The sequence below is a fragment of the Sceloporus occidentalis genome, unplaced genomic scaffold (assembly GCF_023333645.1).
Source record: "Sceloporus occidentalis isolate IW3139 unplaced genomic scaffold, rSceOcc1.0.p SCAF_160, whole genome shotgun sequence".
Taxonomy (NCBI): Eukaryota; Metazoa; Chordata; class Lepidosauria; order Squamata; family Phrynosomatidae; genus Sceloporus; species Sceloporus occidentalis.
Genome location: NW_028317140.1, coordinates 1,867,612 through 1,894,079, shown reverse-complemented (window position 1 = coordinate 1,894,079; position 26,468 = coordinate 1,867,612). Strand labels below are relative to the sequence as shown.

Below are 26,468 nucleotides of genomic sequence, written 5' to 3'. Positions count from 1 at the left end.
GTGAGGCGGAGGAGGCGCGCCTCAAGGCGCTAGAGCAGCCCCCTTAGGAGGTAGCGGCAAGGGCCACGCCTGGAGAACCACCAGCTGATACCGGAGATACTGCGGGCTCTATCGTTAAACCGGGATGATCAGGGGAAAGCGCGAACGCAGTCCCCCACTACCAGAAATTATGCAGTCGAGTTTCCCGCATTTGGGGAAATCGCAGGGGTCAGCACAGCCGGAGTGCAATGGCTGAGCCTCACCCTGGGAGAACCCCCTTCGTGATCAGGGTATCTCCCCTGCCAGGTAAGTATGAGCTGCCATAGAAGATGGTGGGGGGCGCCACTTCCACACCCCTCGCTAAAGTCGTGGTGGGGGTTTCTGCTCTAACACTTGGCTCTGTGCAGAACAGCTGCTTGGACAAGGTGCCTGCACACAGGAAATTCCTCATTGTTGCCCTTCAGGGAAAAATCTTCCCGTGTTAAGCTGCGCTTGTAAAATCCAGCATTCCCAGAGTGCTTTGCAGCACAAAAATTTGCACGCGGTAGCACCGCCCATCAGCAGGACCTCGCGGCGGGGAAGGAGCATTTACCCCTTGGCGACCTTAAAGCACGAGCCGGGCAACAGGACTTGGCTATCATTTGATGTTGGCACGTAGAACGTTTCCATGAAAGGCTCATGAAACATAGGCAACATTAAGCCCCTCGCGAGGTGTCTATCCTGTTAAGAGTAGGCCTGCCTCGAAAGCTAGTACGACGGCATAGAAGTAAGGCCCTCGAAAGAGGCCAACAAACACAATTAAGGCTGTATCCGCAGAAAGCACAGCTCAACGCGTCGCTACGAGAAGTAACCACTCAGCTTGCGCGTTCCCCCTCCTAACCTGCTCTCGCGAAGAAAGGACCAGTCATCAAAAGCAACAAGCAGCCGTTAGCCACGGCGCTTGATACTCGCTTCGCGCTCAGGGGAACGCACGCGAGCTCTTCATCGTGGTTACCGAGCCTGACCACTTCCGAGCACATTTCTCCGGTCGGGCACTATAGAAATGATCCCTGAAAGTACAGTCTTGACGTCCGCTCTGCGAGGGACACCGTCCCACCTAAAGGCATCGCTATATAGCTTGCAGCGACAAACTAAAGTTAAGACATTCGCACAACTCCGAAAGAGAAGAAGACTTTGCAATGCATGAATCTTATGAAAACAAACAAAAAAAAACCAATTCGTAACGCTTTTCTTAGAAGTCAATGCGTGAAATAGGCTAGATTGCGTTTATTCAACCACTGAACATACATTACATCCAAGGCAGGCTGCGAGGCAGCGCAGAACATCAACATCAGCAGCTTGACCGAGGACGCTCTGTGATGGCGTTTAAGCATGCTTTGGAAAAGCAAGAAGGAAAAAAAACCAACCAGAGAAGCGTGAGTGATGAGACCACACGTTTAACATTTAAGACCTCCCAGGGGTGGGGCTTATGCAGATATATTGTCTCTGACGTAGGAGCAACACCTGATGAGGCCGCAAAGAGTCTGGGGCGGTACCCTTTTCCCTAACCATAACGGAGGCGGTTCCTGGCAAAGCATAAAGCGTCATTAACACGAGAGGCTAGGCGGCGCGTGCTTCTGGAAGGGCAAGCCCAGGCGCGAGTTCCCGGGAAAGAGAGGAAAGAAAAGCCGGCGGCTGGGCGGCGGTCGCCAGCCTTTCAAGAGCATCAGAAGAGACAGGGCGAAGGAGCTTCCTCCCGGCCTAGGAGGCGCCGAGCGCAGGCTGGGTCGGAAGCGGCAAAGCCAGCTAACCCAGCGGATGAGCAGACGGGGTGAGGCGGAGGAGGCACGCCTCAAGGCGCTAGAGCAGCCCCCTTAGGAGGTAGCGGCAAGGGCCACGCCTGGAGAACCACCAGCTGATACCGGAGATACTGCGGGCTCTATCGTTAAACCGGGATGATCAGGGGAAAGCGCGAACGCAGTCCCCCACTACCAGAAATTATGCGGTCGAGTTTCCCGCATTTGGGGAAATCGCAGGGGTCAGCACAGCCGGAGTGCAATGGCTGAGCCTCACCCTGGGAGAACCCCCTTCGTGATCAGGGTATCTCCCCTGCCAGGTAAGTATGAGCTGCCATAGAAGATGGTGGGGGGCGCCACTTCCACACCCCTCGCTAAAGTCGTGGTGGGGGTTTCTGCTCTAACACTTGGCTCTGTGCAGAACAGCTGCTTGGACAAGGTGCCTGCACACAGGAAATTCCTCATTGTTGCCCTTCAGGGAAAAATCTTCCCGTGTTAAGCTGCGCTTGTAAAATCCAGCATTCCCAGAGTGCTTTGCAGCACAAAAATTTGCACGCGGTAGCACTGCCCATCAGCAGGACCTCGCGGCGGGGAAGGAGCATTTACCCCTTGGCGACCTTAAAGCACGAGCCGGGCAACAGGACTTGGCTATCATTTGATGTTGGCACGTAGAACGTTTCCATGAAAGGCTCATGAAACATAGGCAACATTAAGCCCCTCGCGAGGTGTCTATCCTGTTAAGAGTAGGCCTGCCTCGAAAGCTAGTACGACGGCATAGAAGTAAGGCCCTCGAAAGAGGCCAACAAACACAATTAAGGCTGTATCCGCAGAAAGCACAGCTCAACGCGTCGCTACGAGAAGTAACCACTCAGCTTGCGCGTTCCCCCTCCTAACCTGCTCTCGCGAAGAAAGGACCAGTCATCAAAAGCAACAAGCAGCCGTTAGCCACGGCGCTTGATACTCGCTTCGCGCTCAGGGGAACGCACGCGAGCTCTTCATCGTGGTTACCGAGCCTGACCACTTCCGAGCACATTTCTCCGGTCGGGCACTATAGAAATGATCCCTGAAAGTACAGTCTTGACGTCCGCTCTGCGAGGGACACCTAAAGGCATCGCTATATAGCTTGCAGCGACAAACTAAAGTTAAGACATTCGCACAACTCCGAAAGAGAAGAAGACTTTGCAATGCATGAATCTTATGAAAACAAACAAAAAAAAACCAATTCGTAACGCTTTTCTTAGAAGTCAATGCGTGAAATAGGCTAGATTGCGTTTATTCAACCACTGAACATACATTACATCCAAGGCAGGCTGCGAGGCAGCGCAGAACATCAACATCAGCAGCTTGACCGAGGACGCTCTGTGATGGCGTTTAAGCATGCTTTGGAAAAGCAAGAAGGAAAAAAAACCAACCAGAGAAGCGTGAGTGATGAGACCACACGTTTAACATTTAAGACCTCCCAGGGGTGGGGCTTATGCAGATATATTGTCTCTGACGTAGGAGCAACACCTGATGAGGCCGCAAAGAGTCTGGGGCGGTACCCTTTTCCCTAACCATAACGGAGGCGGTTCCTGGCAAAGCATAAAGCGTCATTAACACGAGAGGCTAGGCGGCGCGTGCTTCTGGAAGGGCAAGCCCAGGTGCGAGTTCCCGGGAAAGAGAGGAAAGAAAAGCCAACGGCAGGAGAGGAGGCGGCTGGGCGGCGGTCGCCAGCCTTTCAAGAGCATCAGAAGAGACAGGGCGAAGGAGCTTCCTCCCGGGCTAGGAGGCGCCGAGCGCAGGCTGGGTCGGAAGCGGCAAAGCCAGCTAACCCAGCGGATGAGCAGACGGGGTGAGGCGGGGGAGGCGCGCCTCAAGGCGCTAGAGCAGCCCCCTTAGGAGGTAGCGGCAAGGGCCACGCCTGGAGAACCACCAGCTGATACCGGAGATACTGCGGGCTCTATCGTTAAACCGGGATGATCAGGGGAAAGCGCGAACGCAGTCCCCCACTACCAGAAATTATGCAGTCGAGTTTCCCGCATTTGGGGAAATCGCAGGGGTCAGCACAGCCGGAGTGCAATGGCTGAGCCTCACCCTGGGAGAACCCCCTTCGTGATCAGGGTATCTCCCCTGCCAGGTAAGTATGAGCTGCCATAGAAGATGGTGGGGGGCGCCACTTCCACACCCCTCGCTAAAGTCGTGGTGGGGGTTTCTGCTCTAACACTGGGCTCTGTGCAGAACAGCTGCTTGGACAAGGTGCCTGCACACAGGAAATTCCTCATTGTTGCCCTTCAGGGAAAAATCTTCCCGTGTTAAGCTGCGCTTGTAAAATCCAGCATTCCCAGAGTGCTTTGCAGCACAAAAATTTGCACGCGGTAGCACCGCCCATCAGCAGGACCTCGCGGCGGGGAAGGAGCATTTACCCCTTGGCGACCTTAAAGCACGAGCCGGGCAACAGGACTTGGCTATCATTTGATGTTGGCACGTAGAACGTTTCCATTAAAGGCTCATGAAACATAGGCAACATTAAGCCCCTCGCGAGGTGTCTATCCTGTTAAGAGTAGGCCTGCCTCGAAAGCTAGTACGACGGCATAGAAGGAAGGCCCTCGAAAGAGGCCAACAAACACAATTAAGGCTGTATCCGCAGAAAGCACAGCTCAACGCGTCGCTACGAGAAGTAACCACTCAGCTTGCGCGTTCCCCCTCCTAACCTGCTCTCGCGAAGAAAGGACCAGTCATCAAAAGCAACAAGCAGCCGTTAGCCACGGCGCTTGATACTCGCTTCGCGCTCAGGGGAACGCACGCGAGCTCTTCATCGTGGTTACCGAGCCTGACCACTTCCGAGCACATTTCTCCGGTCGGGCACTATAGAAATGATCCCTGAAAGTACAGTCTTGACGTCCATCTAAAGGCATCGCTATATAGCTTGCAGCGACAAACTAAAGTTAAGACATTCGCACAACTCCGAAAGAGAAGAAGACTTTGCAATGCATGAATCTTATGAAAACAAACAAAAAAAAACCAATTCGTAACGCTTTTCTTAGAAGTCAATGCGTGAAATAGGCTAGATTGCGTTTATTCAACCACTGAACATACATTACATCCAAGGCAGGCTGCGAGGCAGCGCAGAACATCAACATCAGCAGCTTGACCGAGGACGCTCTGTGATGGCGTTTAAGCATGCTTTGGAAAAGCAAGAAGGAAAAAAAACCAACCAGAGAAGCGTGAGTGATGAGACCACACGTTTAACATTTAAGACCTCCCAGGGGTGGGGCTTATGCAGATATATTGTCTCTGACGTAGGAGCAACACCTGATGAGGCCGCAAAGAGTCTGGGGCGGTACCCTTTTCCCTAACCATAACGGAGGCGGTTCCTGGCAAAGCATAAAGCGTCATTAACACGAGAGGCTAGGCGGCGCGTGCTTCTGGAAGGGCAAGCCCAGGCGCGAGTTCCCGGGAAAGAGAGGAAAGAAAAGCCAACGGCAGGAGAGGAGGCGGCTGGGCGGCGGTCGCCAGCCTTTCAAGAGCATCAGAAGAGACAGGGCGAAGGAGCTTCCTCCCGGCCTAGGAGGCGCCGAGCGCAGGCTGGGTCGGAAGCGGCAAAGCCAGCCAACCCAGCGGATGAGCAGACGGGGTGAGGCGGGGGAGGCACGCCTCAAGGCGCTAGAGCAGCCCCCTTAGGAGGTAGCGGCAAGGGCCACGCCTGGAGAACCACCAGCTGATACCGGAGATACTGCGGGCTCTATCGTTAAACCAGGATGATCAGGGGAAAGCGCGAACGCAGTCCCCCACTACCAGAAATTATGCAGTCGAGTTTCCCGCATTTGGGGAAATCGCAGGGGTCAGCACAGCCGGAGTGCAATGGCTGAGCCTCACCCTGGGAGAACCCCCTTCGTGATCAGGGTATCTCCCCTGCCAGGTAAGTATGAGCTGCCATAGAAGATGGTGGGGGGCGCCACTTCCACACCCCTCGCTAAAGTCGTGGTGGGGGTTTCTGCTCTAACACTTGGCTCTGTGCAGAACAGCTGCTTGGACAAGGTGCCTGCACACAGGAAATTCCTCATTGTTGCCCTTCAGGGAAAAATCTTCCCGTGTTAAGCTGCGCTTGTAAAATCCAGCATTCCCAGAGTGCTTTGCAGCACAAAAATTTGCACGCGGTAGCACCGCCCATCAGCAGGACCTCGCGGCGGGGAAGGAGCATTTACCCCTTGGCGACCTTAAAGCACGAGCCGGGCAACAGGACTTGGCTATCATTTGATGTTGGCACGTAGAACGTTTCCATTAAAGGCTCATGAAACATAGGCAACATTAAGCCCCTCGCGAGGTGTCTATCCTGTTAAGAGTAGGCCTGCCTCGAAAGCTAGTACGACGGAATAGAAGGAAGGCCCTCGAAAGAGGCCAACAAACACAATTAAGGCTGTATCCGCAGAAAGCACAGCTCAACGCGTCGCTACGAGAAGTAACCACTCAGCTTGCGCGTTCCCCCTCCTAACCTGCTCTCGCGAAGAAAGGACCAGTCATCAAAAGCAACAAGCAGCCGTTAGCCACGGCGCTTGATACTCGCTTCGCGCTCAGGGGAACGCACGCGAGCTCTTCATCGTGGTTACCGAGCCTGACCACTTCCGAGCACATTTCTCCGGTCGGGCACCATAGAAATGATCCCTGAAAGTACAGTCTTGACGTCCGCTCTGCGAGGGACACCGTCCCACCTAAAGGCATCGCTATATAGCTTGCAGCGACAAACTAAAGTTAAGACATTCGCACAACTCCGAAAGAGAAGAAGACTTTGCAATGCATGAATCTTATGAAAACAAACAAAAAAAAACCAATTCGTAACGCTTTTCTTAGAAGTCAATGCGTGAAATAGGCTAGATTGCGTTTATTCAACCACTGAACATACATTACATCCAAGGCAGGCTGCGAGGCAGCGCAGAACATCAACATCAGCAGCTTGACCGAGGACGCTCTGTGATGGCGTTTAAGCATGCTTTGGAAAAGCAAGAAGGAAAAAAAACCAACCAGAGAAGCGTGAGTGATGAGACCACACGTTTAACATTTAAGACCTCCCAGGGGTGGGGCTTATGCAGATATATTGTCTCTGACGTAGGAGCAACACCTGATGAGGCCGCAAAGAGTCTGGGGCGGTACCCTTTTCCCTAACCATAACGGAGGCGGTTCCTGGCAAAGCATAAAGCGTCATTAACACGAGAGGCTAGGCGGCGCGTGCTTCTGGAAGGGCAAGCCCAGGCGCGAGTTCCCGGGAAAGAGAGGAAAGAAAAGCCAACGGCAGGAGAGGAGGCGGCTGGGCGGCGGTCGCCAGCCTTTCAAGAGCATCAGAAGAGACAGGGCGAAGGAGCTTCCTCCCGGCCTAGGAGGCGCCGAGCGCAGGCTGGGTCGGAAGCGGCAAAGCCAGCCAACCCAGCGGATGAGCAGACGGGGTGAGGCGGGGGAGGCACGCCTCAAGGCGCTAGAGCAGCCCCCTTAGGAGGTAGCGGCAAGGGCCACGCCTGGAGAACCACCAGCTGATACCGGAGATACTGCGGGCTCTATCGTTAAACCGGGATGATCAGGGGAAAGCGCGAACGCAGTCCCCCACTACCAGAAATTATGCAGTCGAGTTTCCCGCATTTGGGGAAATCGCAGGGGTCAGCACAGCCGGAGTGCAATGGCTGAGCCTCACCCTGGGAGAACCCCCTTCGTGATCAGGGTATCTCCCCTGCCAGGTAAGTATGAGCTGCCATAGAAGATGGTGGGGGGCGCCACTTCCACACCCCTCGCTAAAGTCGTGGTGGGGGTTTCTGCTCTAACACTTGGCTCTGTGCAGAACAGAAGAAGACTTTGCAATGCATGAATCTTATGAAAACAAAAAAAAAAAAAACAATTCGTAACGCTTTTCTTAGAAGTCAATGCGTGAAATAGGCTAGATTGCGTTTATTCAACCACTGAACATACATTACATCCAAGGCAGGCTGCGAGGCAGCGCAGAACATCAACATCAGCAGCTTGACCGAGGACGCTCTGTGATGGCGTTTAAGCATGCTTTGGAAAAGCAAGAAGGAAAAAAAACCAACCAGAGAAGCGTGAGTGATGAGACCACACGTTTAACATTTAAGACCTCCCAGGGGTGGGGCTTATGCAGATATATTGTCTCTGACGTAGGAGCAACACCTGATGAGGCCGCAAAGAGTCTGGGGCGGTACCCTTTTCCCTAACCATAACGGAGGCGGTTCCTGGCAAAGCATAAAGCGTCATTAACACGAGAGGCTAGGCGGCGCGTGCTTCTGGAAGGGCAAGCCCAGGTGCGAGTTCCCGGGAAAGAGAGGAAAGAAAAGCCAACGGCAGGAGAGGAGGCGGCTGGGCGGCGGTCGCCAGCCTTTCAAGAGCATCAGAAGAGACAGGGCGAAGGAGCTTCCTCCCGGCCTAGGAGGCTCCGAACGCAGGCTGGGTCGGAAGCGGCAAAGCCAGCTAACCCAGCGGATGAGCAGACGGGGTGAGGCACGCCTCAAGGCGCTAGAGCAGCCCCCTTAGGAGGTAGCGGCAAGGGCCACGCCTGGAGAACCACCAGCTGATACCGGAGATACTGCGGGCTCTATCGTTAAACCGGGATGATCAGGGGAAAGCGCGAACGCAGTCCCCCACTACCAGAAATTATGCAGTCGAGTTTCCCGCATTTGGGGAAATCGCAGGGGTCAGCACAGCCGGAGTGCAATGGCTGAGCCTCACCCTGGGAGAACCCCCTTCGTGATCAGGGTATCTCCCCTGCCAGGTAAGTATGAGCTGCCATAGAAGATGGTGGGGGGCGCCACTTCCACACCCCTCGCTAAAGTCGTGGTGGGGGTTTCTGCTCTAACACTTGGCTCTGTGCAGAACAGCTGCTTGGACAAGGTGCCTGCACACAGGAAATTCCTCATTGTTGCCCTTCAGGGAAAAATCTTCCCGTGTTAAGCTGCGCTTGTAAAATCCAGCATTCCCAGAGTGCTTTGCAGCACAAAAATTTGCACGCGGTAGCACCGCCCATCAGCAGGACCTCGCGGCGGGGAAGGAGCATTTACCCCTTGGCGACCTTAAAGCACGAGCCGGGCAACAGGACTTGGCTATCATTTGATGTTGGCACGTAGAACGTTTCCATGAAAGGCTCATGAAACATAGGCAACATTAAGCCCCTCGCGAGGTGTCTATCCTGTTAAGAGTAGGCCTGCCTCGAAAGCTAGTACGACGGCATAGAAGTAAGGCCCTCGAAAGAGGCCAACAAACACAATTAAGGCTGTATCCGCAGAAAGCACAGCTCAACGCGTCGCTACGAGAAGTAACCACTCAGCTTGCGCGTTCCCCCTCCTAACCTGCTCTCGCGAAGAAAGGACCAGTCATCAAAAGCAACAAGCAGCCGTTAGCCACGGCGCTTGATACTCGCTTCGCGCTCAGGGGAACGCACGCGAGCTCTTCATCGTGGTTACCGAGCCTGACCACTTCCGAGCACATTTCTCCGGTCGGGCACTATAGAAATGATCCCTGAAAGTACAGTCTTGACGTCCGCTCTGCGAGGGACACCGTCCCACCTAAAGGCATCGCTATATAGCTTGCAGCGACAAACTAAAGTTAAGACATTCGCACAACTCCGAAAGAGAAGAAGACTTTGCAATGCATGAATCTTATGAAAACAAACAAAAAAAAACCAATTCGTAACGCTTTTCTTAGAAGTCAATGCGTGAAATAGGCTAGATTGCGTTTATTCAACCACTGAACATACATTACATCCAAGGCAGGCTGCGAGGCAGCGCAGAACATCAACATCAGCAGCTTGACCGAGGACACTCTGTGATGGCGTTTAAGCATGCTTTGGAAAAGCAAGAAGGAAAAAAAACCAACCAGAGAAGCGTGAGTGATGAGACCACACGTTTAACATTTAAGACCTCCCAGGGGTGGGGCTTATGCAGATATATTGTCTCTGACGTAGGAGCAACACCTGATGAGGCCGCAAAGAGTCTGGGGCGGTACCCTTTTCCCTAACCATAACGGAGGCGGTTCCTGGCAAAGCATAAAGCGTCATTAACCCGAGAGGCTAGGCGGCGCGTGCTTCTGGAAGGGCAAGCCCAGGCGCGAGTTCCCGGGAAAGAGAGGAAAGAAAAGCCGGCGGCTGGGCGGCGGTCGCCAGCCTTTCAAGAGCATCAGAAGAGACAGGGCGAAGGAGCTTCCTCCCGGCCTAGGAGGCGCCGAGCGCAGGCTGGGTCGGAAGCGGCAAAGCCAGCTAACCCAGCGGATGAGCAGACGGGGTGAGGCGGAGGAGGCACGCCTCAAGGCGCTAGAGCAGCCCCCTTAGGAGGTAGCGGCAAGGGCCACGCCTGGAGAACCACCAGCTGATACCGGAGATACTGCGGGCTCTATCGTTAAACCGGGATGATCAGGGGAAAGCGCGAACGCAGTCCCCCACTACCAGAAATTATGCGGTCGAGTTTCCCGCATTTGGGGAAATCGCAGGGGTCAGCACAGCCGGAGTGCAATGGCTGAGCCTCACCCTGGGAGAACCCCCTTCGTGATCAGGGTATCTCCCCTGCCAGGTAAGTATGAGCTGCCATAGAAGATGGTGGGGGGCGCCACTTCCACACCCCTCGCTAAAGTCGTGGTGGGGGTTTCTGCTCTAACACTTGGCTCTGTGCAGAACAGCTGCTTGGACAAGGTGCCTGCACACAGGAAATTCCTCATTGTTGCCCTTCAGGGAAAAATCTTCCCGTGTTAAGCTGCGCTTGTAAAATCCAGCATTCCCAGAGTGCTTTGCAGCACAAAAATTTGCACGCGGTAGCACTGCCCATCAGCAGGACCTCGCGGCGGGGAAGGAGCATTTACCCCTTGGCGACCTTAAAGCACGAGCCGGGCAACAGGACTTGGCTATCATTTGATGTTGGCACGTAGAACGTTTCCATGAAAGGCTCATGAAACATAGGCAACATTAAGCCCCTCGCGAGGTGTCTATCCTGTTAAGAGTAGGCCTGCCTCGAAAGCTAGTACGACGGCATAGAAGTAAGGCCCTCGAAAGAGGCCAACAAACACAATTAAGGCTGTATCCGCAGAAAGCACAGCTCAACGCGTCGCTACGAGAAGTAACCACTCAGCTTGCGCGTTCCCCCTCCTAACCTGCTCTCGCGAAGAAAGGACCAGTCATCAAAAGCAACAAGCAGCCGTTAGCCACGGCGCTTGATACTCGCTTCGCGCTCAGGGGAACGCACGCGAGCTCTTCATCGTGGTTACCGAGCCTGACCACTTCCGAGCACATTTCTCCGGTCGGGCACTATAGAAATGATCCCTGAAAGTACAGTCTTGACGTCCGCTCTGCGAGGGACACCTAAAGGCATCGCTATATAGCTTGCAGCGACAAACTAAAGTTAAGACATTCGCACAACTCCGAAAGAGAAGAAGACTTTGCAATGCATGAATCTTATGAAAACAAACAAAAAAAAACCAATTCGTAACGCTTTTCTTAGAAGTCAATGCGTGAAATAGGCTAGATTGCGTTTATTCAACCACTGAACATACATTACATCCAAGGCAGGCTGCGAGGCAGCGCAGAACATCAACATCAGCAGCTTGACCGAGGACGCTCTGTGATGGCGTTTAAGCATGCTTTGGAAAAGCAAGAAGGAAAAAAAACCAACCAGAGAAGCGTGAGTGATGAGACCACACGTTTAACATTTAAGACCTCCCAGGGGTGGGGCTTATGCAGATATATTGTCTCTGACGTAGGAGCAACACCTGATGAGGCCGCAAAGAGTCTGGGGCGGTACCCTTTTCCCTAACCATAACGGAGGCGGTTCCTGGCAAAGCATAAAGCGTCATTAACACGAGAGGCTAGGCGGCGCGTGCTTCTGGAAGGGCAAGCCCAGGTGCGAGTTCCCGGGAAAGAGAGGAAAGAAAAGCCAACGGCAGGAGAGGAGGCGGCTGGGCGGCGGTCGCCAGCCTTTCAAGAGCATCAGAAGAGACAGGGCGAAGGAGCTTCCTCCCGGGCTAGGAGGCGCCGAGCGCAGGCTGGGTCGGAAGCGGCAAAGCCAGCTAACCCAGCGGATGAGCAGACGGGGTGAGGCGGGGGAGGCGGGGGAGGCGCGCCTCAAGGCGCTAGAGCAGCCCCCTTAGGAGGTAGCGGCAAGGGCCACGCCTGGAGAACCACCAGCTGATACCGGAGATACTGCGGGCTCTATCGTTAAACCGGGATGATCAGGGGAAAGCGCGAACGCAGTCCCCCACTACCAGAAATTATGCAGTCGAGTTTCCCGCATTTGGGGAAATCGCAGGGGTCAGCACAGCCGGAGTGCAATGGCTGAGCCTCACCCTGGGAGAACCCCCTTCGTGATCAGGGTATCTCCCCTGCCAGGTAAGTATGAGCTGCCATAGAAGATGGTGGGGGGCGCCACTTCCACACCCCTCGCTAAAGTCGTGGTGGGGGTTTCTGCTCTAACACTGGGCTCTGTGCAGAACAGCTGCTTGGACAAGGTGCCTGCACACAGGAAATTCCTCATTGTTGCCCTTCAGGGAAAAATCTTCCCGTGTTAAGCTGCGCTTGTAAAATCCAGCATTCCCAGAGTGCTTTGCAGCACAAAAATTTGCACGCGGTAGCACCGCCCATCAGCAGGACCTCGCGGCGGGGAAGGAGCATTTACCCCTTGGCGACCTTAAAGCACGAGCCGGGCAACAGGACTTGGCTATCATTTGATGTTGGCACGTAGAACGTTTCCATTAAAGGCTCATGAAACATAGGCAACATTAAGCCCCTCGCGAGGTGTCTATCCTGTTAAGAGTAGGCCTGCCTCGAAAGCTAGTACGACGGCATAGAAGGAAGGCCCTCGAAAGAGGCCAACAAACACAATTAAGGCTGTATCCGCAGAAAGCACAGCTCAACGCGTCGCTACGAGAAGTAACCACTCAGCTTGCGCGTTCCCCCTCCTAACCTGCTCTCGCGAAGAAAGGACCAGTCATCAAAAGCAACAAGCAGCCGTTAGCCACGGCGCTTGATACTCGCTTCGCGCTCAGGGGAACGCACGCGAGCTCTTCATCGTGGTTACCGAGCCTGACCACTTCCGAGCACATTTCTCCGGTCGGGCACTATAGAAATGATCCCTGAAAGTACAGTCTTGACGTCCATCTAAAGGCATCGCTATATAGCTTGCAGCGACAAACTAAAGTTAAGACATTCGCACAACTCCGAAAGAGAAGAAGACTTTGCAATGCATGAATCTTATGAAAACAAACAAAAAAAAACCAATTCGTAACGCTTTTCTTAGAAGTCAATGCGTGAAATAGGCTAGATTGCGTTTATTCAACCACTGAACATACATTACATCCAAGGCAGGCTGCGAGGCAGCGCAGAACATCAACATCAGCAGCTTGACCGAGGACGCTCTGTGATGGCGTTTAAGCATGCTTTGGAAAAGCAAGAAGGAAAAAAAACCAACCAGAGAAGCGTGAGTGATGAGACCACACGTTTAACATTTAAGACCTCCCAGGGGTGGGGCTTATGCAGATATATTGTCTCTGACGTAGGAGCAACACCTGATGAGGCCGCAAAGAGTCTGGGGCGGTACCCTTTTCCCTAACCATAACGGAGGCGGTTCCTGGCAAAGCATAAAGCGTCATTAACACGAGAGGCTAGGCGGCGCGTGCTTCTGGAAGGGCAAGCCCAGGTGCGAGTTCCCGGGAAAGAGGAAAGAAAAGCCAACGGCAGGAGAGGAGGCGGCTGGGCGGCGGTCGCCAGCCTTTCAAGAGCATCAGAAGAGACAGGGCGAAGGAGCTTCCTCCCGGGCTAGGAGGCGCCGAGCGCAGGCTGGGTCGGAAGCGGCAAAGCCAGCTAACCCAGCGGATGAGCAGACGGGGTGAGGCGGAGGAGGCGCGCCTCAAGGCGCTAGAGCAGCCCCCTTAGGAGGTAGCGGCAAGGGCCACGCCTGGAGAACCACCAGCTGATACCGGAGATACTGCGGGCTCTATCGTTAAACCGGGATGATCAGGGGAAAGCGCGAACGCAGTCCCCCACTACCAGAAATTATGCAGTCGAGTTTCCCGCATTTGGGGAAATCGCAGGGGTCAGCACAGCCGGAGTGCAATGGCTGAGCCTCACCCTGGGAGAACCCCCTTCGTGATCAGGGTATCTCCCCTGCCAGGTAAGTATGAGCTGCCATAGAAGATGGTGGGGGGCGCCACTTCCACACCCCTCGCTAAAGTCGTGGTGGGGGTTTCTGCTCTAACACTTGGCTCTGTGCAGAACAGCTGCTTGGACAAGGTGCCTGCACACAGGAAATTCCTCATTGTTGCCCTTCAGGGAAAAATCTTCCCGTGTTAAGCTGCGCTTGTAAAATCCAGCATTCCCAGAGTGCTTTGCAGCACAAAAATTTGCACGCGGTAGCACCGCCCATCAGCAGGACCTCGCGGCGGGGAAGGAGCATTTACCCCTTGGCGACCTTAAAGCACGAGCCGGGCAACAGGACTTGGCTATCATTTGATGTTGGCACGTAGAACGTTTCCATGAAAGGCTCATGAAACATAGGCAACATTAAGCCCCTCGCGAGGTGTCTATCCTGTTAAGAGTAGGCCTGCCTCGAAAGCTAGTACGACGGCATAGAAGGAAGGCCCTCGAAAGAGGCCAACAAACACAATTAAGGCTGTATCCGCAGAAAGCACAGCTCAACGCGTCGCTACGAGAAGTAACCACTCAGCTTGCGCGTTCCCCCTCCTAACCTGCTCTCGCGAAGAAAGGACCAGTCATCAAAAGCAACAAGCAGCCGTTAGCCACGGCGCTTGATACTCGCTTCGCGCTCAGGGGAACGCACGCGAGCTCTTCATCGTGGTTACCGAGCCTGACCACTTCCGAGCACATTTCTCCGGTCGGGCACTATAGAAATGATCCCTGAAAGTACAGTCTTGACGTCCGCTCTGCGAGGGACACCGTCCCACCTAAAGGCATCGCTATATAGCTTGCAGCGACAAACTAAAGTTAAGACATTCGCACAACTCCGAAAGAGAAGAAGACTTTGCAATGCATGAATCTTATGAAAACAAACAAAAAAAAACCAATTCGTAACGCTTTTCTTAGAAGTCAATGCGTGAAATAGGCTAGATTGCGTTTATTCAACCACTGAACATACATTACATCCAAGGCAGGCTGCGAGGCAGCGCAGAACATCAACATCAGCAGCTTGACCGAGGACGCTCTGTGATGGCGTTTAAGCATGCTTTGGAAAAGCAAGAAGGAAAAAAAACCAACCAGAGAAGCGTGAGTGATGAGACCACACGTTTAACATTTAAGACCTCCCAGGGGTGGGGCTTATGCAGATATATTGTCTCTGACGTAGGAGCAACACCTGATGAGGCCGCAAAGAGTCTGGGGCGGTACCCTTTTCCCTAACCATAACGGAGGCGGTTCCTGGCAAAGCATAAAGCGTCATTAACACGAGAGGCTAGGCGGCGCGTGCTTCTGGAAGGGCAAGCCCAGGTGCGAGTTCCCGGGAAAGAGGAAAGAAAAGCCAACGGCAGGAGAGGAGGCGGCTGGGCGGCGGTCGCCAGCCTTTCAAGAGCATCAGAAGAGACAGGGCGAAGGAGCTTCCTCCCGGGCTAGGAGGCGCCGAGCGCAGGCTGGGTCGGAAGCGGCAAAGCCAGCTAACCCAGCGGATGAGCAGACGGGGTGAGGCGGAGGAGGCGCGCCTCAAGGCGCTAGAGCAGCCCCCTTAGGAGGTAGCGGCAAGGGCCACGCCTGGAGAACCACCAGCTGATACCGGAGATACTGCGGGCTCTATCGTTAAACCGGGATGATCAGGGGAAAGCGCGAACGCAGTCCCCCACTACCAGAAATTATGCAGTCGAGTTTCCCGCATTTGGGGAAATCGCAGGGGTCAGCACAGCCGGAGTGCAATGGCTGAGCCTCACCCTGGGAGAACCCCCTTCGTGATCAGGGTATCTCCCCTGCCAGGTAAGTATGAGCTGCCATAGAAGATGGTGGGGGGCGCCACTTCCACACCCCTCGCTAAAGTCGTGGTGGGGGTTTCTGCTCTAACACTTGGCTCTGTGCAGAACAGCTGCTTGGACAAGGTGCCTGCACACAGGAAATTCCTCATTGTTGCCCTTCAGGGAAAAATCTTCCCGTGTTAAGCTGCGCTTGTAAAATCCAGCATTCCCAGAGTGCTTTGCAGCACAAAAATTTGCACGCGGTAGCACCGCCCATCAGCAGGACCTCGCGGCGGGGAAGGAGCATTTACCCCTTGGCGACCTTAAAGCACGAGCCGGGCAACAGGACTTGGCTATCATTTGATGTTGGCACGTAGAACGTTTCCATGAAAGGCTCATGAAACATAGGCAACATTAAGCCCCTCGCGAGGTGTCTATCCTGTTAAGAGTAGGCCTGCCTCGAAAGCTAGTACGACGGCATAGAAGTAAGGCCCTCGAAAGAGGCCAACAAACACAATTAAGGCTGTATCCGCAGAAAGCACAGCTCAACGCGTCGCTACGAGAAGTAACCACTCAGCTTGCGCGTTCCCCCTCCTAACCTGCTCTCGCGAAGAAAGGACCAGTCATCAAAAGCAACAAGCAGCCGTTAGCCACGGCGCTTGATACTCGCTTCGCGCTCAGGGGAACGCACGCGAGCTCTTCATCGTGGTTACCGAGCCTGACCACTTCCGAGCACATTTCTCCGGTCGGGCACTATAGAAATGATCCCTGAAAGTACAGTCTTGACGTCCGCTCTGCGAGGGACACCGTCCCACCTAAAGGCATCGCTATATAGCTTGCAGCGACAAACTAAAGTTAAGACATTCGCACAACTCCGAAAGAGAAGAAGACTTTGCAATGCATGAATCTTATGAAAACAAACAAAAAAAAACCAATTCGTAACGCTTTTCTTAGAAGTCAATGCGTGAAATAGGCTAGATTGCGTTTATTCAACCACTGAACATACATTACATCCAAGGCAGGCTGCGAGGCAGCGCAGAACATCAACATCAGCAGCTTGACCGAGGACGCTCTGTGATGGCGTTTAAGCATGCTTTGGAAAAGCAAGAAGGAAAAAAAACCAACCAGAGAAGCGTGAGTGATGAGACCACACGTTTAACATTTAAGACCTCCCAGGGGTGGGGCTTATGCAGATATATTGTCTCTGACGTAGGAGCAACACCTGATGAGGCCGCAAAGAGTCTGGGGCGGTACCCTTTTCCCTAACCATAACGGAGGCGGTTCCTGGCAAAGCATAAAGCGTCATTAACACGAGAGGCTAGGCGGCGCGTGCTTCTGGAAGGGCAAGCCCAGGCGCGAGTTCCCGGGAAAGAGAGGAAAGAAAAGCCGGCGGCTGGGCGGCGGTCGCCAGCCTTTCAAGAGCATCAGAAGAGACAGGGCGAAGGAGCTTCCTCCCGGCCTAGGAGGCGCCGAGCGCAGGCTGGGTCGGAAGCGGCAAAGCCAGCTAACCCAGCGGATGAGCAGACGGGGTGAGGCGGAGGAGGCACGCCTCAAGGCGCTAGAGCAGCCCCCTTAGGAGGTAGCGGCAAGGGCCACGCCTGGAGAACCACCAGCTGATACCGGAGATACTGCGGGCTCTATCGTTAAACCGGGATGATCAGGGGAAAGCGCGAACGCAGTCCCCCACTACCAGAAATTATGCGGTCGAGTTTCCCGCATTTGGGGAAATCGCAGGGGTCAGCACAGCCGGAGTGCAATGGCTGAGCCTCACCCTGGGAGAACCCCCTTCGTGATCAGGGTATCTCCCCTGCCAGGTAAGTATGAGCTGCCATAGAAGATGGTGGGGGGCGCCACTTCCACACCCCTCGCTAAAGTCGTGGTGGGGGTTTCTGCTCTAACACTTGGCTCTGTGCAGAACAGCTGCTTGGACAAGGTGCCTGCACACAGGAAATTCCTCATTGTTGCCCTTCAGGGAAAAATCTTCCCGTGTTAAGCTGCGCTTGTAAAATCCAGCATTCCCAGAGTGCTTTGCAGCACAAAAATTTGCACGCGGTAGCACTGCCCATCAGCAGGACCTCGCGGCGGGGAAGGAGCATTTACCCCTTGGCGACCTTAAAGCACGAGCCGGGCAACAGGACTTGGCTATCATTTGATGTTGGCACGTAGAACGTTTCCATGAAAGGCTCATGAAACATAGGCAACATTAAGCCCCTCGCGAGGTGTCTATCCTGTTAAGAGTAGGCCTGCCTCGAAAGCTAGTACGACGGCATAGAAGTAAGGCCCTCGAAAGAGGCCAACAAACACAATTAAGGCTGTATCCGCAGAAAGCACAGCTCAACGCGTCGCTACGAGAAGTAACCACTCAGCTTGCGCGTTCCCCCTCCTAACCTGCTCTCGCGAAGAAAGGACCAGTCATCAAAAGCAACAAGCAGCCGTTAGCCACGGCGCTTGATACTCGCTTCGCGCTCAGGGGAACGCACGCGAGCTCTTCATCGTGGTTACCGAGCCTGACCACTTCCGAGCACATTTCTCCGGTCGGGCACTATAGAAATGATCCCTGAAAGTACAGTCTTGACGTCCGCTCTGCGAGGGACACCTAAAGGCATCGCTATATAGCTTGCAGCGACAAACTAAAGTTAAGACATTCGCACAACTCCGAAAGAGAAGAAGACTTTGCAATGCATGAATCTTATGAAAACAAACAAAAAAAAACCAATTCGTAACGCTTTTCTTAGAAGTCAATGCGTGAAATAGGCTAGATTGCGTTTATTCAACCACTGAACATACATTACATCCAAGGCAGGCTGCGAGGCAGCGCAGAACATCAACATCAGCAGCTTGACCGAGGACGCTCTGTGATGGCGTTTAAGCATGCTTTGGAAAAGCAAGAAGGAAAAAAAACCAACCAGAGAAGCGTGAGTGATGAGACCACACGTTTAACATTTAAGACCTCCCAGGGGTGGGGCTTATGCAGATATATTGTCTCTGACGTAGGAGCAACACCTGATGAGGCCGCAAAGAGTCTGGGGCGGTACCCTTTTCCCTAACCATAACGGAGGCGGTTCCTGGCAAAGCATAAAGCGTCATTAACACGAGAGGCTAGGCGGCGCGTGCTTCTGGAAGGGCAAGCCCAGGTGCGAGTTCCCGGGAAAGAGAGGAAAGAAAAGCCAACGGCAGGAGAGGAGGCGGCTGGGCGGCGGTCGCCAGCCTTTCAAGAGCATCAGAAGAGACAGGGCGAAGGAGCTTCCTCCCGGGCTAGGAGGCGCCGAGCGCAGGCTGGGTCGGAAGCGGCAAAGCCAGCTAACCCAGCGGATGAGCAGACGGGGTGAGGCGGGGGAGGCGCGCCTCAAGGCGCTAGAGCAGCCCCCTTAGGAGGTAGCGGCAAGGGCCACGCCTGGAGAACCACCAGCTGATACCGGAGATACTGCGGGCTCTATCGTTAAACCGGGATGATCAGGGGAAAGCGCGAACGCAGTCCCCCACTACCAGAAATTATGCAGTCGAGTTTCCCGCATTTGGGGAAATCGCAGGGGTCAGCACAGCCGGAGTGCAATGGCTGAGCCTCACCCTGGGAGAACCCCCTTCGTGATCAGGGTATCTCCCCTGCCAGGTAAGTATGAGCTGCCATAGAAGATGGTGGGGGGCGCCACTTCCACACCCCTCGCTAAAGTCGTGGTGGGGGTTTCTGCTCTAACACTGGGCTCTGTGCAGAACAGCTGCTTGGACAAGGTGCCTGCACACAGGAAATTCCTCATTGTTGCCCTTCAGGGAAAAATCTTCCCGTGTTAAGCTGCGCTTGTAAAATCCAGCATTCCCAGAGTGCTTTGCAGCACAAAAATTTGCACGCGGTAGCACCGCCCATCAGCAGGACCTCGCGGCGGGGAAGGAGCATTTACCCCTTGGCGACCTTAAAGCACGAGCCGGGCAACAGGACTTGGCTATCATTTGATGTTGGCACGTAGAACGTTTCCATTAAAGGCTCATGAAACATAGGCAACATTAAGCCCCTCGCGAGGTGTCTATCCTGTTAAGAGTAGGCCTGCCTCGAAAGCTAGTACGACGGCATAGAAGGAAGGCCCTCGAAAGAGGCCAACAAACACAATTAAGGCTGTATCCGCAGAAAGCACAGCTCAACGCGTCGCTACGAGAAGTAACCACTCAGCTTGCGCGTTCCCCCTCCTAACCTGCTCTCGCGAAGAAAGGACCAGTCATCAAAAGCAACAAGCAGCCGTTAGCCACGGCGCTTGATACTCGCTTCGCGCTCAGGGGAACGCACGCGAGCTCTTCATCGTGGTTACCGAGCCTGACCACTTCCGAGCACATTTCTCCGGTCGGGCACTATAGAAATGATCCCTGAAAGTACAGTCTTGACGTCCATCTAAAGGCATCGCTATATAGCTTGCAGCGACAAACTAAAGTTAAGACATTCGCACAACTCCGAAAGAGAAGAAGACTTTGCAATGCATGAATCTTATGAAAACAAACAAAAAAAAACCAATTCGTAACGCTTTTCTTAGAAGTCAATGCGTGAAATAGGCTAGATTGCGTTTATTCAACCACTGAACATACATTACATCCAAGGCAGGCTGCGAGGCAGCGCAGAACATCAACATCAGCAGCTTGACCGAGGACGCTCTGTGATGGCGTTTAAGCATGCTTTGGAAAAGCAAGAAGGAAAAAAAACCAACCAGAGAAGCGTGAGTGATGAGACCACACGTTTAACATTTAAGACCTCCCAGGGGTGGGGCTTATGCAGATATATTGTCTCTGACGTAGGAGCAACACCTGATGAGGCCGCAAAGAGTCTGGGGCGGTACCCTTTTCCCTAACCATAACGGAGGCGGTTCCTGGCAAAGCATAAAGCGTCATTAACACGAGAGGCTAGGCGGCGCGTGCTTCTGGAAGGGCAAGCCCAGGCGCGAGTTCCCGGGAAAGAGAGGAAAGAAAAGCCAACGGCAGGAGAGGAGGCGGCTGGGCGGCGGTCGCCAGCCTTTCAAGAGCATCAGAAGAGACAGGGCGAAGGAGCTTCCTCCCGGCCTAGGAGGCGCCGAGCGCAGGCTGGGTCGGAAGCGGCAAAGCCAGCCAACCCAGCGGATGAGCAGACGGGGTGAGGCGGGGGAGGCACGCCTCAAGGCGCTAGAGCAGCCCCCTTAGGAGGTAGCGGCAAGGGCCACGCCTGGAGAACCACCAGCTGATACCGGAGATACTGCGGGCTCTATCGTTAAACCAGGATGATCAGGGGAAAGCGCGAACGCAGTCCCCCACTACCAGAAATTATGCAGTCGAGTTTCCCGCATTTGGGGAAATCGCAGGGGTCAGCACAGCCGGAGTGCAATGGCTGAGCCTCACCCTGGGAGAACCCCCTTCGTGATCAGGGTATCTCCCCTGCCAGGTAAGTATGAGCTGCCATAGAAGATGGTGGGGGGCGCCACTTCCACACCCCTCGCTAAAGTCGTGGTGGGGGTTTCTGCTCTAACACTTGGCTCTGTGCAGAACAGCTGCTTGGACAAGGTGCCTGCACACAGGAAATTCCTCATTGTTGCCCTTCAGGGAAAAATCTTCCCGTGTTAAGCTGCGCTTGTAAAATCCAGCATTCCCAGAGTGCTTTGCAGCACAAAAATTTGCACGCGGTAGCACCGCCCATCAGCAGGACCTCGCGGCGGGGAAGGAGCATTTACCCCTTGGCGACCTTAAAGCACGAGCCGGGCAACAGGACTTGGCTATCATTTGATGTTGGCACGTAGAACGTTTCCATTAAAGGCTCATGAAACATAGGCAACATTAAGCCCCTCGCGAGGTGTCTATCCTGTTAAGAGTAGGCCTGCCTCGAAAGCTAGTACGACGGAATAGAAGGAAGGCCCTCGAAAGAGGCCAACAAACACAATTAAGGCTGTATCCGCAGAAAGCACAGCTCAACGCGTCGCTACGAGAAGTAACCACTCAGCTTGCGCGTTCCCCCTCCTAACCTGCTCTCGCGAAGAAAGGACCAGTCATCAAAAGCAACAAGCAGCCGTTAGCCACGGCGCTTGATACTCGCTTCGCGCTCAGGGGAACGCACGCGAGCTCTTCATCGTGGTTACCGAGCCTGACCACTTCCGAGCACATTTCTCCGGTCGGGCACCATAGAAATGATCCCTGAAAGTACAGTCTTGACGTCCGCTCTGCGAGGGACACCGTCCCACCTAAAGGCATCGCTATATAGCTTGCAGCGACAAACTAAAGTTAAGACATTCGCACAACTCCGAAAGAGAAGAAGACTTTGCAATGCATGAATCTTATGAAAACAAACAAAAAAAAACCAATTCGTAACGCTTTTCTTAGAAGTCAATGCGTGAAATAGGCTAGATTGCGTTTATTCAACCACTGAACATACATTACATCCAAGGCAGGCTGCGAGGCAGCGCAGAACATCAACATCAGCAGCTTGACCGAGGACGCTCTGTGATGGCGTTTAAGCATGCTTTGGAAAAGCAAGAAGGAAAAAAAACCAACCAGAGAAGCGTGAGTGATGAGACCACACGTTTAACATTTAAGACCTCCCAGGGGTGGGGCTTATGCAGATATATTGTCTCTGACGTAGGAGCAACACCTGATGAGGCCGCAAAGAGTCTGGGGCGGTACCCTTTTCCCTAACCATAACGGAGGCGGTTCCTGGCAAAGCATAAAGCGTCATTAACACGAGAGGCTAGGCGGCGCGTGCTTCTGGAAGGGCAAGCCCAGGCGCGAGTTCCCGGGAAAGAGAGGAAAGAAAAGCCAACGGCAGGAGAGGAGGCGGCTGGGCGGCGGTCGCCAGCCTTTCAAGAGCATCAGAAGAGACAGGGCGAAGGAGCTTCCTCCCGGCCTAGGAGGCGCCGAGCGCAGGCTGGGTCGGAAGCGGCAAAGCCAGCCAACCCAGCGGATGAGCAGACGGGGTGAGGCGGGGGAGGCACGCCTCAAGGCGCTAGAGCAGCCCCCTTAGGAGGTAGCGGCAAGGGCCACGCCTGGAGAACCACCAGCTGATACCGGAGATACTGCGGGCTCTATCGTTAAACCGGGATGATCAGGGGAAAGCGCGAACGCAGTCCCCCACTACCAGAAATTATGCAGTCGAGTTTCCCGCATTTGGGGAAATCGCAGGGGTCAGCACAGCCGGAGTGCAATGGCTGAGCCTCACCCTGGGAGAACCCCCTTCGTGATCAGGGTATCTCCCCTGCCAGGTAAGTATGAGCTGCCATAGAAGATGGTGGGGGGCGCCACTTCCACACCCCTCGCTAAAGTCGTGGTGGGGGTTTCTGCTCTAACACTTGGCTCTGTGCAGAACAGAAGAAGACTTTGCAATGCATGAATCTTATGAAAACAAAAAAAAAAAAAACAATTCGTAACGCTTTTCTTAGAAGTCAATGCGTGAAATAGGCTAGATTGCGTTTATTCAACCACTGAACATACATTACATCCAAGGCAGGCTGCGAGGCAGCGCAGAACATCAACATCAGCAGCTTGACCGAGGACGCTCTGTGATGGCGTTTAAGCATGCTTTGGAAAAGCAAGAAGGAAAAAAAACCAACCAGAGAAGCGTGAGTGATGAGACCACACGTTTAACATTTAAGACCTCCCAGGGGTGGGGCTTATGCAGATATATTGTCTCTGACGTAGGAGCAACACCTGATGAGGCCGCAAAGAGTCTGGGGCGGTACCCTTTTCCCTAACCATAACGGAGGCGGTTCCTGGCAAAGCATAAAGCGTCATTAACACGAGAGGCTAGGCGGCGCGTGCTTCTGGAAGGGCAAGCCCAGGTGCGAGTTCCCGGGAAAGAGAGGAAAGAAAAGCCAACGGCAGGAGAGGAGGCGGCTGGGCGGCGGTCGCCAGCCTTTCAAGAGCATCAGAAGAGACAGGGCGAAGGAGCTTCCTCCCGGCCTAGGAGGCTCCGAACGCAGGCTGGGTCGGAAGCGGCAAAGCCAGCTAACCCAGCGGATGAGCAGACGGGGTGAGGCACGCCTCAAGGCGCTAGAGCAGCCCCCTTAGGAGGTAGCGGCAAGGGCCACGCCTGGAGAACCACCAGCTGATACCGGAGATACTGCGGGCTCTATCGTTAAACCGGGATGATCAGGGGAAAGCGCGAACGCAGTCCCCCACTACCAGAAATTATGCAGTCGAGTTTCCCGCATTTGGGGAAATCGCAGGGGTCAGCACAGCCGGAGTGCAATGGCTGAGCCTCACCCTGGGAGAACCCCCTTCGTGATCAGGGTATCTCCCCTGCCAGGTAAGTATGAGCTGCCATAGAAGATGGTGGGGGGCGCCACTTCCACACCCCTCGCTAAAGTCGTGGTGGGGGTTTCTGCTCTAACACTTGGCTCTGTGCAGAACAGCTGCTTGGACAAGGTGCCTGCACACAGGAAATTCCTCATTGTTGCCCTTCAGGGAAAAATCTTCCCGTGTTAAGCTGCGCTTGTAAAATCCAGCATTCCCAGAGTGCTTTGCAGCACAAAAATTTGCACGCGGTAGCACCGCCCATCAGCAGGACCTCGCGGCGGGGAAGGAGCATTTACCCCTTGGCGACCTTAAAGCACGAGCCGGGCAACAGGACTTGGCTATCATTTGATGTTGGCACGTAGAACGTTTCCATTAAAGGCTCATGAAACATAGGCAACATTAAGCCCCTCGCGAGGTGTCTATCCTGTTAAGAGTAGGCCTGCCTCGAAAGCTAGTACGACGGCATAGAAGGAAGGCCCTCGAAAGAGGCCAACAAACACAATTAAGGCTGTATCCGCAGAAAGCACAGCTCAACGCGTCGCTACGAGAAGTAACCACTCAGCTTGCGCGTTCCCCCTCCTAACCTGCTCTCGCGAAGAAAGGACCAGTCATCAAAAGCAACAAGCAGCCGTTAGCCACGGCGCTTGATACCCGCTTCGCGCTCAGGGGAACGCACGCGAGCTCTTCATCGTGGTTACCGAGCCTGACCACTTCCGAGCACATTTCTCCGGTCGGGCACTATAGAAATGATCCCTGAAAGTACAGTCTTGACGTCCGCTCTGCGAGGGACACCGTCCCACCTAAAGGCATCGCTATATAGCTTGCAGCGACAAACTAAAGTTAAGACATTCGCACAACTCCGAAAGAGAAGAAGACTTTGCAATGCATGAATCTTATGAAAACAAACAAAAAAAAACCAATTCGTAACGCTTTTCTTAGAAGTCAATGCGTGAAATAGGCTAGATTGCGTTTATTCAACCACTGAACATACATTACATCCAAGGCAGGCTGCGAGGCAGCGCAGAACATCAACATCAGCAGCTTGACCGAGGACGCTCTGTGATGGCGTTTAAGCATGCTTTGGAAAAGCAAGAAGGAAAAAAAACCAACCAGAGAAGCGTGAGTGATGAGACCACACGTTTAACATTTAAGACCTCCCAGGGGTGGGGCTTATGCAGATATATTGTCTCTGACGTAGGAGCAACACCTGATGAGGCCGCAAAGAGTCTGGGGCGGTACCCTTTTCCCTAACCATAACGGAGGCGGTTCCTGGCAAAGCATAAAGCGTCATTAACACGAGAGGCTAGGCGGCGCGTGCTTCTGGAAGGGCAAGCCCAGGTGCGAGTTCCCGGGAAAGAGAGGAAAGAAAAGCCAACGGCAGGAGAGGAGGCGGCTGGGCGGCGGTCGCCAGCCTTTCAAGAGCATCAGAAGAGACAGGGCGAAGGAGCTTCCTCCCGGCCTAGGAGGCGCCGAGCGCAGGCTGGGTCGGAAGCGGCAAAGCCAGCCAACCCAGCGGATGAGCAGACGGGGTGAGGCGGGGGAGGCACGCCTCAAGGCGCTAGAGCAGCCCCCTTAGGAGGTAGCGGCAAGGGCCACGCCTGGAGAACCACCAGCTGATACCGGAGATACTGCGGGCTCTATCGTTAAACCGGGATGATCAGGGGAAAGCGCGAACGCAGTCCCCCACTACCAGAAATTATGCAGTCGAGTTTCCCGCATTTGGGGAAATCGCAGGGGTCAGCACAGCCGGAGTGCAATGGCTGAGCCTCACCCTGGGAGAACCCCCTTCGTGATCAGGGTATCTCCCCTGCCAGGTAAGTATGAGCTGCCATAGAAGATGGTGGGGGGCGCCACTTCCACACCCCTCGCTAAAGTCGTGGTGGGGGTTTCTGCTCTAACACTTGGCTCTGTGCAGAACAGAAGAAGACTTTGCAATGCATGAATCTTATGAAAACAAAAAAAAAAAAAACAATTCGTAACGCTTTTCTTAGAAGTCAATGCGTGAAATAGGCTAGATTGCGTTTATTCAACCACTGAACATACATTACATCCAAGGCAGGCTGCGAGGCAGCGCAGAACATCAACATCAGCAGCTTGACCGAGGACGCTCTGTGATGGCGTTTAAGCATGCTTTGGAAAAGCAAGAAGGAAAAAAAACCAACCAGAGAAGCGTGAGTGATGAGACCACACGTTTAACATTTAAGACCTCCCAGGGGTGGGGCTTATGCAGATATATTGTCTCTGACGTAGGAGCAACACCTGATGAGGCCGCAAAGAGTCTGGGGCGGTACCCTTTTCCCTAACCATAACGGAGGCGGTTCCTGGCAAAGCATAAAGCGTCATTAACACGAGAGGCTAGGCGGCGCGTGCTTCTGGAAGGGCAAGCCCAGGTGCGAGTTCCCGGGAAAGAGAGGAAAGAAAAGCCGGCGGCTGGGCGGCGGTCGCCAGCCTTTCAAGAGCATCAGAAGAGACAGGGCGAAGGAGCTTCCTCCCGGCCTAGGAGGCGCCGAGCGCAGGCTGGGTCGGAAGCGGCAAAGCCAGCTAACCCAGCGGATGAGCAGACGGGGTGAGGCGGGGGAGGCACGCCTC

General features: G+C 54.1%; 29 non-coding genes across 29 annotated transcripts; all 29 read right to left on the bottom strand.

Annotated features, from left to right (window-relative positions):
• Positions 1-129: 129 nt before the first annotated feature.
• LOC149279933 (U1 spliceosomal RNA) lies at positions 130-293 on the bottom strand. Its single transcript, XR_016278523.1, has one exon. It is a non-coding gene; the product is annotated as a U1 spliceosomal RNA (small nuclear RNA).
• A 535-nt stretch (positions 294-828) lies between these two features.
• Positions 829-1,044, bottom strand: LOC149279932 (small nucleolar RNA U3). Its single transcript, XR_016278393.1, has one exon. It is a non-coding gene; the product is annotated as a small nucleolar RNA U3 (small nucleolar RNA).
• Positions 1,045-1,918: 874 nt separating this feature from the next.
• Positions 1,919-2,082, bottom strand: LOC149279931 (U1 spliceosomal RNA). The gene has a single exon (XR_016278343.1). It is a non-coding gene; the product is annotated as a U1 spliceosomal RNA (small nuclear RNA).
• Positions 2,083-2,617: 535 nt separating this feature from the next.
• Positions 2,618-2,833, bottom strand: LOC149279930 (small nucleolar RNA U3). Its single transcript, XR_016278391.1, has one exon. It is a non-coding gene; the product is annotated as a small nucleolar RNA U3 (small nucleolar RNA).
• Positions 2,834-3,714: 881 nt separating this feature from the next.
• On the bottom strand, positions 3,715-3,878 carry LOC149279929 (U1 spliceosomal RNA). Its single transcript, XR_016278522.1, has one exon. It is a non-coding gene; the product is annotated as a U1 spliceosomal RNA (small nuclear RNA).
• Positions 3,879-4,413: 535 nt separating this feature from the next.
• Positions 4,414-4,629, bottom strand: LOC149279928 (small nucleolar RNA U3). The gene has a single exon (XR_016278389.1). It is a non-coding gene; the product is annotated as a small nucleolar RNA U3 (small nucleolar RNA).
• Positions 4,630-5,496: 867 nt separating this feature from the next.
• LOC149279927 (U1 spliceosomal RNA) lies at positions 5,497-5,660 on the bottom strand. The gene has a single exon (XR_016278515.1). It is a non-coding gene; the product is annotated as a U1 spliceosomal RNA (small nuclear RNA).
• A 535-nt stretch (positions 5,661-6,195) lies between these two features.
• On the bottom strand, positions 6,196-6,411 carry LOC149279926 (small nucleolar RNA U3). Its single transcript, XR_016278514.1, has one exon. It is a non-coding gene; the product is annotated as a small nucleolar RNA U3 (small nucleolar RNA).
• An 889-nt stretch (positions 6,412-7,300) lies between these two features.
• LOC149279925 (U1 spliceosomal RNA) lies at positions 7,301-7,464 on the bottom strand. Its single transcript, XR_016278503.1, has one exon. It is a non-coding gene; the product is annotated as a U1 spliceosomal RNA (small nuclear RNA).
• An 879-nt stretch (positions 7,465-8,343) lies between these two features.
• On the bottom strand, positions 8,344-8,507 carry LOC149279924 (U1 spliceosomal RNA). The gene has a single exon (XR_016278492.1). It is a non-coding gene; the product is annotated as a U1 spliceosomal RNA (small nuclear RNA).
• A 535-nt stretch (positions 8,508-9,042) lies between these two features.
• On the bottom strand, positions 9,043-9,258 carry LOC149279923 (small nucleolar RNA U3). The gene has a single exon (XR_016278388.1). It is a non-coding gene; the product is annotated as a small nucleolar RNA U3 (small nucleolar RNA).
• Positions 9,259-10,132: 874 nt separating this feature from the next.
• Positions 10,133-10,296, bottom strand: LOC149279922 (U1 spliceosomal RNA). Its single transcript, XR_016278342.1, has one exon. It is a non-coding gene; the product is annotated as a U1 spliceosomal RNA (small nuclear RNA).
• Positions 10,297-10,831: 535 nt separating this feature from the next.
• On the bottom strand, positions 10,832-11,047 carry LOC149279921 (small nucleolar RNA U3). The gene has a single exon (XR_016278387.1). It is a non-coding gene; the product is annotated as a small nucleolar RNA U3 (small nucleolar RNA).
• An 890-nt stretch (positions 11,048-11,937) lies between these two features.
• Positions 11,938-12,101, bottom strand: LOC149279920 (U1 spliceosomal RNA). Its single transcript, XR_016278481.1, has one exon. It is a non-coding gene; the product is annotated as a U1 spliceosomal RNA (small nuclear RNA).
• A 535-nt stretch (positions 12,102-12,636) lies between these two features.
• LOC149279919 (small nucleolar RNA U3) lies at positions 12,637-12,852 on the bottom strand. Its single transcript, XR_016278386.1, has one exon. It is a non-coding gene; the product is annotated as a small nucleolar RNA U3 (small nucleolar RNA).
• An 865-nt stretch (positions 12,853-13,717) lies between these two features.
• LOC149279918 (U1 spliceosomal RNA) lies at positions 13,718-13,881 on the bottom strand. Its single transcript, XR_016278469.1, has one exon. It is a non-coding gene; the product is annotated as a U1 spliceosomal RNA (small nuclear RNA).
• A 535-nt stretch (positions 13,882-14,416) lies between these two features.
• On the bottom strand, positions 14,417-14,632 carry LOC149279917 (small nucleolar RNA U3). The gene has a single exon (XR_016278385.1). It is a non-coding gene; the product is annotated as a small nucleolar RNA U3 (small nucleolar RNA).
• An 887-nt stretch (positions 14,633-15,519) lies between these two features.
• LOC149279916 (U1 spliceosomal RNA) lies at positions 15,520-15,683 on the bottom strand. The gene has a single exon (XR_016278458.1). It is a non-coding gene; the product is annotated as a U1 spliceosomal RNA (small nuclear RNA).
• Positions 15,684-16,218: 535 nt separating this feature from the next.
• LOC149279915 (small nucleolar RNA U3) lies at positions 16,219-16,434 on the bottom strand. Its single transcript, XR_016278384.1, has one exon. It is a non-coding gene; the product is annotated as a small nucleolar RNA U3 (small nucleolar RNA).
• An 874-nt stretch (positions 16,435-17,308) lies between these two features.
• LOC149279914 (U1 spliceosomal RNA) lies at positions 17,309-17,472 on the bottom strand. Its single transcript, XR_016278341.1, has one exon. It is a non-coding gene; the product is annotated as a U1 spliceosomal RNA (small nuclear RNA).
• Positions 17,473-18,007: 535 nt separating this feature from the next.
• LOC149279913 (small nucleolar RNA U3) lies at positions 18,008-18,223 on the bottom strand. Its single transcript, XR_016278383.1, has one exon. It is a non-coding gene; the product is annotated as a small nucleolar RNA U3 (small nucleolar RNA).
• An 881-nt stretch (positions 18,224-19,104) lies between these two features.
• On the bottom strand, positions 19,105-19,268 carry LOC149279912 (U1 spliceosomal RNA). Its single transcript, XR_016278447.1, has one exon. It is a non-coding gene; the product is annotated as a U1 spliceosomal RNA (small nuclear RNA).
• A 535-nt stretch (positions 19,269-19,803) lies between these two features.
• On the bottom strand, positions 19,804-20,019 carry LOC149279911 (small nucleolar RNA U3). Its single transcript, XR_016278382.1, has one exon. It is a non-coding gene; the product is annotated as a small nucleolar RNA U3 (small nucleolar RNA).
• An 867-nt stretch (positions 20,020-20,886) lies between these two features.
• LOC149279910 (U1 spliceosomal RNA) lies at positions 20,887-21,050 on the bottom strand. Its single transcript, XR_016278436.1, has one exon. It is a non-coding gene; the product is annotated as a U1 spliceosomal RNA (small nuclear RNA).
• Positions 21,051-21,585: 535 nt separating this feature from the next.
• LOC149279909 (small nucleolar RNA U3) lies at positions 21,586-21,801 on the bottom strand. Its single transcript, XR_016278513.1, has one exon. It is a non-coding gene; the product is annotated as a small nucleolar RNA U3 (small nucleolar RNA).
• An 889-nt stretch (positions 21,802-22,690) lies between these two features.
• LOC149279908 (U1 spliceosomal RNA) lies at positions 22,691-22,854 on the bottom strand. The gene has a single exon (XR_016278425.1). It is a non-coding gene; the product is annotated as a U1 spliceosomal RNA (small nuclear RNA).
• Positions 22,855-23,733: 879 nt separating this feature from the next.
• Positions 23,734-23,897, bottom strand: LOC149279907 (U1 spliceosomal RNA). Its single transcript, XR_016278414.1, has one exon. It is a non-coding gene; the product is annotated as a U1 spliceosomal RNA (small nuclear RNA).
• A 535-nt stretch (positions 23,898-24,432) lies between these two features.
• LOC149279906 (small nucleolar RNA U3) lies at positions 24,433-24,648 on the bottom strand. The gene has a single exon (XR_016278480.1). It is a non-coding gene; the product is annotated as a small nucleolar RNA U3 (small nucleolar RNA).
• An 889-nt stretch (positions 24,649-25,537) lies between these two features.
• LOC149279905 (U1 spliceosomal RNA) lies at positions 25,538-25,701 on the bottom strand. The gene has a single exon (XR_016278403.1). It is a non-coding gene; the product is annotated as a U1 spliceosomal RNA (small nuclear RNA).
• Between the last annotated feature and the right edge of the window lie 767 nt (positions 25,702-26,468).